Consider the following 13,797-nt stretch of genomic DNA (forward strand, 5'->3'; position numbering starts at 1 on the left):
CACTGAGAGGGAGGATTAATTTGTCAGGGTTATAAATAATAACTGGTAAGAGATTTGGGCTATTTAAAATTAATTATTATTTAATGAACAAAACTTTAGAAGCCATACGGGCTAATTCAGTGATGCCAGAATATATCAAGAAGTAAACATTTCCAAATTCAGTTGACTATACTTGTTTTTTATTGTTAGAGTGTTACCTTCATAATCATTGTGCAGGCATAGGGATAATAAATCCTTTAACTAAGATAATCATACAAAAATAAAATGTGAACTCAGCTTCTGGTATGGCCAAATAATCTTCTATTCTATCAAATCTCAGATAATAGCTATAAACTGATTTTAAAAATTAGTTACTTGAAGTCCCTGAGAAATAAACAGAAAGAGGTATTTTTCTATTGGTAATATAACTTTGGAAGAATGAAATAAATGGGGTGAGTTATCCATCTTGAGAAAAAAAATCACAACTAGGATTGCCTTGACTGGCTAAAAAATTAGGGAAGAATCCAAGAGAGAGAACTGGAAAGACAGAATTTCAAGTTCTTTCTATAAACTATTCAAGTCTCTGGGTGACAAATAGAATAAGCATATCTAGACAACACAAAGAAGCCTAGATAAGCATAGTAAAATGAACCACAATTTGAGGTTGCTTCTCAAAAGACAGTATTTGCAGGTTGAATGCAGTTTGCAGTTAACTGCTTATTAGAACAAACAAAAAACACAAGATACTTCAAAGTAATATAATAGAATCCAGGGTCACCATAATATCACATTTAAATTAAAAAAAAAATTCTCAACATACATAGAGTCAAGAAAATGTGACCTCTTATGAAGAGGAAAAGCACTCAATATAGACCAACCCCAGGAGAACATAGACTTAGTAGATGAAGATTTTAAAGTCTATATAATAACTACTCAAAAGTGAAAGAAAAACATGGTCACAATGAATGTAAGGATTGAAAGTTTTAGCAGAGAATTGGAATAATTTTTAAAATGGATATTTTAGAACAGTAAATTACAAAATAATGTGAAATAAAAAAATACTCTCTATGGGCTAAAAAATATAATGGAGATGGCAAGAACAAAAGCAAACATCAAAAGATTATTTATAGCAATTACCCAATCTGAAGTAGGATGAACAAAAAGATTTAAAAGTATTTTAAGAGAATTAAACTCAGACAAGAAAGTGAGTGAAATGTTCCTATTTGATACTTGGCATTAAAATATAGTGTTATTTCCTGGTCCTCGTATGTAAGTGATGAATCACTAAATTCTACTGAAACTAATATTACATTGTATATTAACTAACTGGAATTTAAATAAAAACTTGAAGCTACAAAGTGAAACAAACAAAAACAAAAAACAAAAACAAAAAAACAAACAAAAAAAAGTGAATCCAAACAAAATCTGCATATACAATTTAAAAAATACATATATAGTGCTATTTCATTAAAAAACAAACAAGCAATAATTCTTTTCTTACCCATTTTTTCATTCAGCAAAACTAGTTACTTTATCAATCCTTATATATTTAAATGTTATAAAAGTTATAGGAAAATCATTATAAAAATTTTTGTAGGAAAAATTGTTCAAATACACCAAATAGTTTCACTTTTTTTTTATGGAAATTGAAATGGTTTTGGCTGAAGGAAGCCCAGAAAAGTATATGGCAAATACTTCCAAGTGACAAGTACTATTTTCAGATGTACGGAAAAAGTAATAAATACTAAAATTAATATGAAATTGAAATTTAATTAAATACGTATTATTTGAACTTGCATTGTTCTTTTAGTTTCTTATAGCCAATTCTTTTCAGTTTCTTTGTTTTTGGCTATTTATTTTTATTGATACAATATTATTTTATGATATTATTATCTAATATAATATTATGCTGTAATTGATAGTCTACATGTAATTTAGAAGGAGATATTTTTAGGGAAAGCTTTGGTATTCTCTGAATCTCCTTCCCTTCTATCCCTATGAAGAGAAGATGAGGTCTGTTTTTACTTTCACTCTAGCCTTGGAAAGATGTTCTAATGTGACACTTTCAGAAAAGGATTTATATCTTGGAGCTTCTGATTTATGCTTATGAAATCTAAAGAATTGGGAACTGTGGCTAGCCAATGTTCTAAGGATAAAGAGAGGTTGTTGAATTGGCAGCCGCCAATGTTTTTTTGTGGGCAGTGGGGAGAAAAGGGGAAAAAAGGATATATGTGTTGTTGTTGTTTTTGTCTGTTTGTTTTTCCTGTGGATCATGTGTAGAGTACTTAAACAGAGCAGGCAGGGGTTTCTTTTGGATTCCAACCAATCCAGCTACCCAGAGGTCAAGGAACTCAGTAAAAAAGAAGCTGGATGTCAGAGGAGGCAATTGTAGGTGACCAGATGGAGAAATTTTGTCTTTGCACATTAAAAACAAAACTGCAGGTGAGAAATGACCAGTGGTGGGATGTCTTCCAAGAACAGATAGCAGCAGAAATGAAAGAAAAGATTTAGCTGGAAACACTAGCGGAGTTCAAGGAGCCCAGAAATCAGCTTATGATGGTATCAGCCGATAAATACACTTTCTACTGCCTTACTGTTCACCCTGCCTTGCTGTTCCAATATTAAATAAATGCAGACAAAAACAGCATATTAAGTGAGGGAGTGGGAGTAAGAATTATTAATTTTACTGTTTACACTTAAAAAATGTTATTGGATCAAAATTATGAGTATGGGGTTAAAAAAAACCTATAAGTCCTCCAGTTATATGCTCTCTCAGTATTTTCAAGTCCTCTGAACAAAATAGTTCATTGGCTTATTCTCTGTCAAAGACCAGAAAACCAAATTACCTATTCTGAGGGAACTGTCTTCTGAGTATATGGATCACAGGCTCTGCAATTGTCTATGTACCACTGGCAAGCCTTCTCCTCTGTAGGATCTTAGCTTTTGCTGTAGATTACTGCAAATCCCATTAACCCTCCACGCTTTTCTGCTTAGATCACGCTCTCATTTTATAAGCACTTTAAAATTTCATTCCAATACATTAGAATTGCTGTGCTACAATGCCCCCTTAAAAAGATTTTTGTGCTTTACAAAGTCAGTTTACTTGACTTTTCTACCTTTTGCTTAACACTACACCAGTGTAGCTTTACAGCTACATAAGAAATTTTCTGAGGTGATTTCTTTTCATCAAGAACATTGTATGTCTTTTGTACCCTGCTTCAAAAATTGACCTAGGGTGAACTTGGTCTTATTTTACTAAATTGCTACATCTAAATTTCACCTACACTGTTCAAATCATAAGTATTGCTTTATTGAGTACCCCGATAATACATTAAAGGTTGAACAGATAGTGTGTCATATTTCTAGCCTGATGTTCAGTATTCAGATATGTATATTTTTCAAAGCACAGTTATGAGTCACTTGAGGGAGTCCATTATAAGTACATTGAATATATTGACCTTGATACTAATTGTAACCAAGGTTCATTAACATGTAAACTGGATAAATAAGTTGCAATTGGGAGTCAAGGACTAACTAAAAAAATAACAACACTAAATGTATCAAAGTAAAACCACAATCAGCAATACTTAATGTACAGCTCAATCAATTTTGTCTGGATTTCTAATGGATTATCCATTATATTTTCTAGAATTTATTTAATTTATTTCCCACTTTCCAACAGTCTGACCCTTTGTTCTATTCGGACAACAGCCATCTTACTACATTAATGGAATCAGGGAATTCATGTAGGTTCTCTCAAGTTTATTCTTTTCCACTTCAAAAATTTTTTTTTGCATTCTTCTTCTCATAAGGATTTTTCCATCACTTTTTCAGGAAGTGTGAATTCCATTTATTCTGATTTTATTAATAATTTCCTTTCCCTTTGACATGTTTTTCTATTTATCCACCAAATCCTTTTCAATTTACAAAATTTTTTAAATTTTTGCCGTCAGAAGTGAGTCATTGAGGTTTCGTGGCTGAAACTACTCATTATCCATTTACTTTTAAACCTTTGCTTCTTCTTTTTTTTTTTTTTTTAATTTATTTATTTATTTGACAGACAGAGATCACAAGTAGGCAGAGAGGCAGGCAGAGAGAAAGGGGGAAGCAGGCTCCTCGCTGAGCAGAGAGCCCGACGTGGGACTCAATCCCAGGACCCTGGGAACATGAACTGAGCCAAAGGCAGCGGCTTAACCCAATGAGCCACCCAGGCGCCCCTAAACCTTTGCTTCTTGACATCTTGTCTCCACCACTTTATTAAGTGGTGTCCAATGATTTCTATTCTTGGGTCACTTGTTTTTGATTATCAGGAGCCACTGTCACTGCTGGTCATTTCCTTATAGTCTAGATCAGCAAATAATAATCATCTGCCAATTGTGTCCCTTGAACTGATTTATCCATATGACCATTGGTTTTGTTTGTTGGGTTTTTTGTTTTGTTTTATTTTGTTTGTTTGTTTTCTGGCTTATAACCTCAAGTTGCTGTGGTAATTTAGGGGTTCAGGGCAATTGAGTATCAAATGAAACTACTCATGCTTCATTTCTTAGGGAGCAGGATTCATCTTGTGCCCTCAGGATTGATAGCTATAAGAATATTCCCTATGATATTTTCATGGCAAAGGATTCACTTCTTCTGGTGGGCATCTCTAATTCACAAATTAGCTTTTCAATGAGGATAGCTTAAGAGAGGAAAGATTTCTGTTACATTTGTGCTAATATTTCTGAATCCTTAGAATATATAAAATATTTTGATGCTGTTTTCCAACATACTGATTTACATCCTTTTAATTTGACTATTACCTCTGGCCTACCCCCTAACTCTTTGAAGTTTTACTTTTTTCTAAAAATACCTCAAAATATCTTAAAACCAACTCAATGGCCTGCTTCTTAAAGAGATAATTTATTAAAAAATCTGTTTATCATGGAATTTACATAAATCACTTAACTTAATGTAAACCTAAAAGATTTCTAAAAGTTTTTTTTATAGTATTCTTCATATAGGTTAATTAGATTATGTTAGCATATATTATCTAAAGATTTAGCTGATATTTAAAAAGTCAGACACTTTCATCCCTTTTATGGTATAAAAGTCCATAAGACAGCATGCCCAAGGGTAGGATTTCACAAGTACTATTTATTGATTGTGTAAATTTAATAAGCTCCAGATCCTTTTTAAGTATCTACGATAATTTTCTAATTAACAATTAGAGCCACCAAAAGCACTTGTTCTGAAAAGAGTATTTGTATAGAGTCTTTTTCTATACCTAGCTCCTTTCCCTTTGCAGATTGAAATAAATGGGTTATTCAGACCTACAGCACACCACAGTATTTATCTAAACTTGTGCTGACTATGCAGGTGTCATTTGGAATTTTTGAAATGCTGATGTTAAAACAAGAAACCTACATAATCAATTTAAAAGTCATCCTTCATTATTCTAAGTTTAAATTAAGAAAATAATGCCTACAGGAAATTCAGCCTAAAATCTACTTCTTGGTCATACTGTTTCCACAGGGAATTTATATTCTATCAGTTCTTTAGGTCATGGTCTTAATTTAAATTTGAAGAGATGAAGGAAGAGTTCTTAAAATTACACTGTAGTTGCAAAACTGGGCATTTATTATTTTTTTCCTCATGGAATATAAGTAAAACTTCCCAAACACTGATCTGATTGTATTTTTGTAATATTGTTTTTTGCTCAAAATTTAGGTTAAGAAACCGAACAAAGCAAATAAATAACATTCTTTTGATCCATTTTAAAATATTTTTTTTTTTATTTTAAAATGGATCAAAAGAATGTTATTTATTTGCTTTGTTCGGTTTCTTAACCTAAATTTTGAGCAAAAAACAATATTACAAAAATATTTTTACCCATTTTTGAGGCCTCTTCAGAAATTTATTAGTAGACACATGCTATCTATTGTGACATGAGATAATGCCAGTGAAATTGGTCAATTCAGAAGTCTCTGAGACCCAGAATGTCACATTTCTTATGAGGAGCACATATTATTGGGAACAAGAATTATCTCTGTAGTTAGGCATAATGTGATGTCGAGAAAGGATAGTGCCATAAAATGGGTAGAATTCTAGACAGTATGTGTAAGGGATGCCTAGCAAGACATGACAAAATACTTACAAGAAATGGTAATGGAATCCCAACAATAGGAAATCTAGAAGCAAGCAAGAAGACTGAGTTGATAGGCAGCAAAAGAGAAGGGTACCACAGGGTCTGAGCTCAGACATTTGGTTTTAAACCTGTAGGACACAAGCTAGAGGTGAAAGAATGATCCTCAATGACAGGAGTACAGGGCAGAACAAGTTTGTAAATAATGTAGGTAAATAAAGAGACATTGTAGGAGTAAGATGAAATACAGGGCAAATTAATTATGGTTCTTAGAATAAGCAAAAGTTCAGTTAGATTGGGAACATGACAAAGAGAGCAACAAGTTTAATTTAAATAGTCATTTGAATATTAAACTAATTTTCTCCTAGGGCACCTTGGTGGCTCAGTCAGTTAAATGTCTACCTTCCACCCAGGTGTCAAGGTCCTGGGATTGAGTCCCGCATCCAGCTCCCTGCTCAGCTGGGAACCTGCTTGTGCGTCTCTATCTGCTCCTCCCCCTTATTTGGGCTTATTTGAAAGAGAGAGCTCTTTCAAAAAAATAAGTAAAATCTTTAAAAAAATTTTAATAAATAAATACTTTTTTCCTAAAGATGCTATTGTACCCAGATACTTGACAGAGATAAACAACTAGTTAGCTATCAAATATGTATTGACAATAAAAGGTAAAATGTTTGTGGGATAGAGATCTATATAAGCTATTTAAGTGAAATTGTTAGCATTTTAAACAGCACAGCTCTATATAAAATATATATGATAAAAATAAATTATTCTTATTCTCTTAGTAAAGGAATTTTAATTTTTAGCAATTTTAGCTCTACTTTTGACATAAAACAAATCGTTCATATTAAAGGGCGCAATATCATACATTTTAATAAATGTCTACCTCCATGAAACCACAAAAATGAAGATAATGTATATATCCATCATGCCTCCAAAGTTTCTAAGTTTCTTTTTTTAACCCCTTCTTCCTGGCACTCTCTGCATACTCAGTCTTCAAACAAATGATGTTTTATTTTGTTACTAAAGATGTACTTTAATCTTCTAGATTTTTATATAAAATTCAAAAAGTTGAATTTTTAGATTCATCTGCATTGTTGATACATCAGTAATATATTCCTTTCAATTGTTGAGTCATGTGGATAATACCAAAAAATATTTCACTCATTCACCTGTTACTGAACATTTAGGCTGTTTCCAGTTTTCCTGGGACATATGCTATGACATATGAATAAAATACTGAGTCATATGGTATGTGTATGTATAATATTTTATGAAACTGCCAAATTATTTTCCAAAGTGGTTGTGTCATTATACTTCTCCATAAGTGGTATAAGAAAGTTCCACTTATTATATATCATAGTGAATATGTGGCAAAATGAGTATATATATGGATATATATACATTTAATTTTAGAGATTTTTTTGTCTCTTGGTATTTCTTAGTAATTTTAATTCATGTTTCCCTAATGAGTGATAATCTTGAAAATATTTGTACGTGTATATTCTCCACCTTTTACCTTTTATTGTCAATACATATTTGATAGCTAACTTTTTGAATAAAGTAGTTCAGGTTTTTTTTGCCCATTTCTTAATTCATTTTCTGGTGACTAATTTATTCTTAAATGATCTTTGGCTGTTTTGTCTTTCAAAGAATATGTTTGTTTAGTTGAAGATGAATTTATTCACATGAAGTTATTTATATTATTTCCTTATTATCATTTTCCTGTCTATAGAATCTGAAATGATTTCACCTGTGTAACCCCAAGTATTAGTAGCATGAGTCTTCCCTTTTTTTCTTGAACATTCTGGACAGTTTTCCAATTTTATTTGTCTTTTCTAAAAATCTGTGTTTTTGTTTAATTGATTTTACTTATTGTTTATCTTTTACCTATTTCAATTACTTCTGGTTTTATTTTGAATGGGACCTTTATTCTGCTTATTTTGAATATAAGTTGATCTTCTTTTTATACTTTCTTTCCATCAAAGCCAGATCATTGCTCTCTGGGTTTTCCTCTTTACTTTTTATTTATTTATTTTTTTTTTTTTTGAGAGTGCCCATGAGAAAGGGGATGGGGCAGAAGGAGAGGGACAAGCAGATTTCCCTCTGAGTGGGGAGCTCAATGTGAATTTGGTCTTAGGATCCTGGGGTCATGACCTGAGCCAAAGGCAGACATTTAACTGACAGAGTCACCCAGGCATCCCACTTTTCTCTTTTCCAATACAGGTTTCTTTGTGGCAATAACCAATGGGTTATTTGACAGTGTATAAATTGGTTTGCAAATATTTTAATTTTTTTAAAAAGATTTTATCTATTTATTTATTTGACAGAGAAAGATAGCAAGAGAAAGAGTACAAGCAGGGGAGAAGCAGAGGGAGAGGGAGAAGCACGCTCTCCACTGAGCAGGTAGCCCTGTGAGGGGTCTTGATCCTAGGGCCCTGGGATTGTGACCTGAGCCGTAGGCAGATGCTTAAGGTCTGAGCCACCCAGGTCCCTTGGTTTGCAAGTATTTTAATATGTTGTGGATGTCCTTATGTTATTGGTTTTAATTTAATTCCTGGTGATTTGAGAATGTACTTTTTAAAATTTTAATCTTTTAGATGTGCTGAGGATTTTTAACCATCATAGAATATATTCTATCTTGGTAAATGTCCCATGAGAACTTTGACAAATATATAATTTTTTTAATTGACTTTTTTAAACTTCATTTTGGGAGCAATTTTAGAGCATTAGTTTTTTAGAGCATTTTTTTTTTTTTTAGATCGGTTAGGTTGACAACAAAATTAAGAAGATACAGGGATTTTCCCTTATACACCCTGCCAACACATATACCTCCTGCCAACACATATACTCCCTTCCCCCAATGGGGGAAGCACTACTTCCCCCATTATCCATATTCCCCACCACAGGGGTACATGTGTTACAATTGATGAACCTAAATTAATACATCACAATCACCTAAATCCATAGTTTACATCACAGTTCAGTCTTGGTATTGTATATTCTATAGGTTTTGCAAATGTATAATAACACATATCCATCATTGTCAGATCATACAATGTATATTCACTGCTCTCAAAATCCTCTGTCTTCTGCCTATTAATTCCCTCTCCATTCCCCAATCCCAGGCAATCACTGATCTTGTTACTGTCTCCCTAGTTTTGTCTTTAATATGATGTCATAGAGTTGAAATCATGTAGTATGAAGTCTTCTCAAATTGGTGTCTTTCACTTAGTAACAAGCATTTACAGTTCCTCCATGTCTTTCATGGCTTGGTAGCTCATTTCTTTTTAGACCAATTAATATTCTAACATCTGGATGTGCCCGTTTATTTACCCATTCCCCTATTGGAGTACATCTTGCTTGTTTCCAAGTTTTGGCAATTATGAATAAAGCCATTATAAACATCTGTGTGTATCTTTTGCAGAGGCATAATTTTTTAACCCTTTTGGCTACATGCTAAGGAATACAATTACTGGATCATATGGCAAGAATGTCTTAAGTTTTGCAAGAATCTGTTAAATTGTTTTCCACAGTGACTGTACCACTTTGCAATTCCACCAACAATAAAAGAAAGTGCCTATTGCTCCACATCCTCACTGTATTGCATGTTATCTGTGTTTTGTATTTTAATCACCTGGTATGTGTGTAAGGAGTACCTTGTTGTTTTAATTTGCATTTCCCCCACAATATATAATGTGGAGCATCTTTCCATATGCTTATTTTTCATCTGGGTATCTTCTTTAGTGAGGAATTTTTTAAGGCCTTTGGCCTATTCTTTTTTGGTTTTATAATTTTCATTTATTTTTTATTATTTTTTTATTTCTTTATAAATATGTAATGTATTAGCTCCAGGGGTACAGGTCTGTGAATCTCCAGGTTTACACACTTCACAGCACTCACCATAGCACATACTCTCCCCAGTGTCTTTTGGCCTATTCTTTTTTTTTTTTTTTTTAAGATTTTATTTATTTATTTGACAGACAGAGATCACAAGTAGGCAGAGAGGCAGGCAGAGAAAGAGGAGGAAGCAGGCTCCCCACAGAGCAGAGAGCCCAATGCTCAATACCAGAACCCTGGGATCATGACCTGAGCTGAAGGTAGAGGCTTTAACCCACTGAGTCCCCCAGGCACCCCTTTTGTCCTATTCTTAAAGCATGTTTGTTTCCTTATTCTTGAACTGTGAGAGTTCTTTACATATTTTGGGTAATCACTTTATCAGCTGTGGTTTTTACAAGTCTTTTCTTTCAGTCTTTGACTTGTCTTTTTATTCTTTTGATCTTGTCTTTTGTAGAGCAAAAGTTTTAATTTGAATGCTATCTTGTTTATCAATTATTTCTTTCATTGATTTTGCTTCTTCTGTCATACTTAAAAAGTCATCTCCATGTGCAAGGCACTAGATTTTCCCCTATTAGTTATCTTCTAGGAGTTTTATAGTTCTCTATTTTACATTTAGGTCTATGTCTAGATTTGTGTGTGTGTGTGTGTGTGCGCGCGCGCGCGCGTGCTCGCCCATGGATGCCATTGTTCTAGCACCCTTTGTAGAAAAGACTATCTTGACTCCATTGTACTACATTTGGGGTTTTTTGGCCGAAGATCAGTTGACTATATTTATGCGGTGCATTTCTGGGTTCTCTAGTCTCTTCCATTCATTTATTATTTTACCCAAGTGAGCTGATAACTGCAACCTTTTAGAAAGTTTTGATGTTCGTTGGTGTCAGTCGACTAACTTTTGTTTTCCTACATCAATATTGTGTTTTATTGTCTGTGGGATCTGTAGAGATGTTCCCTCTTTTGTTTCTGATATTACTAATTTGTTTTCTTAGTTAGCCTGGCTAGAAGCTTATTGATATTCTTTTTCTTTTCAAAGAACCACCTTTTGATGTCATTGATTTTTCTCTACTGATTTTCTGTTTTCAGTTCCATTGATTTGTGCTCTAATTCTTATTATTTCTTTTCTCCTGTTTACTTTGTATTTAGGTTGTTCTTTTTCTAGTTTCCTAAGGTAGAAACAGGTGAATGAATTTAGATTTTCCTTCCTTTCTAATATATGCATTTGATGCTTTAAATTTCTAAGCACTGCTTTTGTTGGATCCAACAAATTCTGACAAATTGTGTTTTCTTTTTCATTTAGTTCAAGATATTTTTAAAGTTCTCTTGAGATTTCATCTTTGACTCATGTATTATTCAGATGTATGTTGGTTTAATCTCAATGTATTTTGGAATTTTCCAGTTATTTTTCTGTTATTGATTTCTAATTTAATTGCACTGTGATATGAGAACAGACATAGTGTGTTTTCTATTCTTTTAAATTTATTAAGGTGTGTTCTATGGATCAGAATATGTTCTATCTTGCTGAATGTTTCTTGTGAGATTGAGAAGAATATGTATTCTGCTGTTGTTGCATGAAATAATCTACAGGTACCAGTTATATCAAGTTGATTGACGGTGTCGAGTTCAACTACTTTCTTAGTGATTTCCTTCTAGCTAGATCTCTCCATTTCTAATACAGGAGTATTGAAATGTGTAACTATGATAATGGATTCATCTATTTCTCCTTGCTGTTCTATCTGTTTTGACACACATAATTTGATACTCTGTTGTCAGGTGTATAGATTAAGATTGTTATGTCTTCTTGGAGAACTTTGTCATAATAGAATTGTTATTTTGTCACTGATAATTTTTTTTTTTTGCTTTGAAGTCTGCTCTGTCTGATATTCATATAGTTTTTATGCTTTCTTTGATTAGTGTTAGAATGTTGCATTTTTCTCCATCTATCTACACTTAATCCATATATGCATTTGAATTTAAAGCACATACCCTCCCCAATGTCCATAACCCTACCCCCCTTCTCCCAACCCCCCTCCCCCCAGAAACAAGATCGGATAGGGAGGGAGACAAACCATAAGTGACTCTTAATCTCACGAAACAAACTGCATTTGAATTTAAAATGACAGCATACAGTGGGTCCTTTTTTTGATCCATCTGGCAATCTCTGTCTTAATTGGTGCATTTAGATCATTGATATTCAAAGAACTTACTGAAATATTTGGATTAATTACTGTTTTCTATTTGTTACCCTTCTTCTCTATTCCAATTTTTGTCTTTTACTCTTTTCTGCATTTGTTGAACATTTTATATGGTTCAATTTTCCCTTCTTTCTTAGATTTAGTTTTTTTTGGGGTTACCTTGTATTTTTCAATATATATTTATAGCTAATCCAAGTCTGCTTTGCAATATTTCTGTATCACTGAACATGTGGTATATATACCTTATTATAACAAAATAGTTCTATTTCTTTTCTCCATTTCTTGTATCATTGATGTCCTTCATTTCACTTATATATAAGGATGCATATATATAAGAACTATAATCCACTACATTTTTGCCACCGCTATTTTGAATAAATTAATGTTAGATCCACCAAGAAGCAGAATAATAAAAGTTTTTATTTTATTTTTACTCATTCCTTGCTTTTGTAAATTCAAGTTTCTGACTTGAATTATGTAGATTCAAGTTAGTTCCCTTTTCTCTAAAGAAAACTTTAACAGTTCTTGCAAGACAGGTCTCCTGGCAATGAACTCCTTACATTTTTGTTTGATAAAGTCTCTGCTTTTTTTCACTTTTAAATGACAATTTTGAAGAATAAAGAATTCTAGGTTGTTGTTTTACTTTTTTCTCAACACTCTAAATATTTTTCTCCCACTCTCTAAAATCCTAACCAAAATATTAGCAAATAAATCTGGCAACATATATATAAAATTCTACATGATGACCAAATGGAATATATCCAAAAGGTATAAGATTAATTTAATATCTAAATATCAACTAATGTAATATACTTTATTAATAGAACAAAGTCATATAATCATTTTAATAGTTATAATAAAGATTTGACAAAATACCACAGACATTTATGATAAACACTTGTAACATTAAATTACTCAATCTGGTAAAGGGTATCTACAAGAGGTATATAGTTAAAATTATATTTAATGAGAAAAACCAATGTTTTACTCTAAACAGCATTGTCAGATAAAATAGAAGACACTTACATTGAACTATTAGATAAACAACAATGATTTTAGTATGACCTATTTGTAAGTATGTCTCAAATATTGTACATGACATACTAATACTAAAAAAACAACCTGGATATTGTTTATCTGATATGTCCAAATTTAACTTAGTGTTCTGATTTTTATTTGCTAAATTTGGCAACTTATCCTCTAACTCAAGAATAAGACAATTGTAGCCACCTTTGTCATTGCTATCCAATAGAAATATACAATAGTAAATATCAAATTTACTGTACAGAAAGTTTTGCTGGTGTACTGGAAATTTTTCTAGTGTTAATTCCAAGTACAGTATTCCCATACTATGACAAGGTGGAAAAAATAAGCGAATCTAGATTGAAAAGGAATAAGTAATACTGTCTTTACTCACAAGTGACACAATACTGTATATAGATAAACCCATGAAAACTAAAAACAACAAAAAGATACACTAACTCATAAATGGCTTTTGAAACTATGCAAAGGAATAGATTAATATATGAAAGTCAGTTATTTTTTCTATACTATACATAAAAACAGACAAGAAGATAAATTTGAGAAAATAATTCCATTTCCCATAGCACCAAAAGAAAAATACACATAATAACAAATTTAGCAATGATAAAAAAAGAGCAATACCTATAC

The sequence above is a fragment of the Neovison vison genome, chromosome 6 (genome assembly GCF_020171115.1).
Source record: "Neovison vison isolate M4711 chromosome 6, ASM_NN_V1, whole genome shotgun sequence".
Classification (NCBI taxonomy): Eukaryota; Metazoa; Chordata; class Mammalia; order Carnivora; family Mustelidae; genus Neogale; species Neogale vison.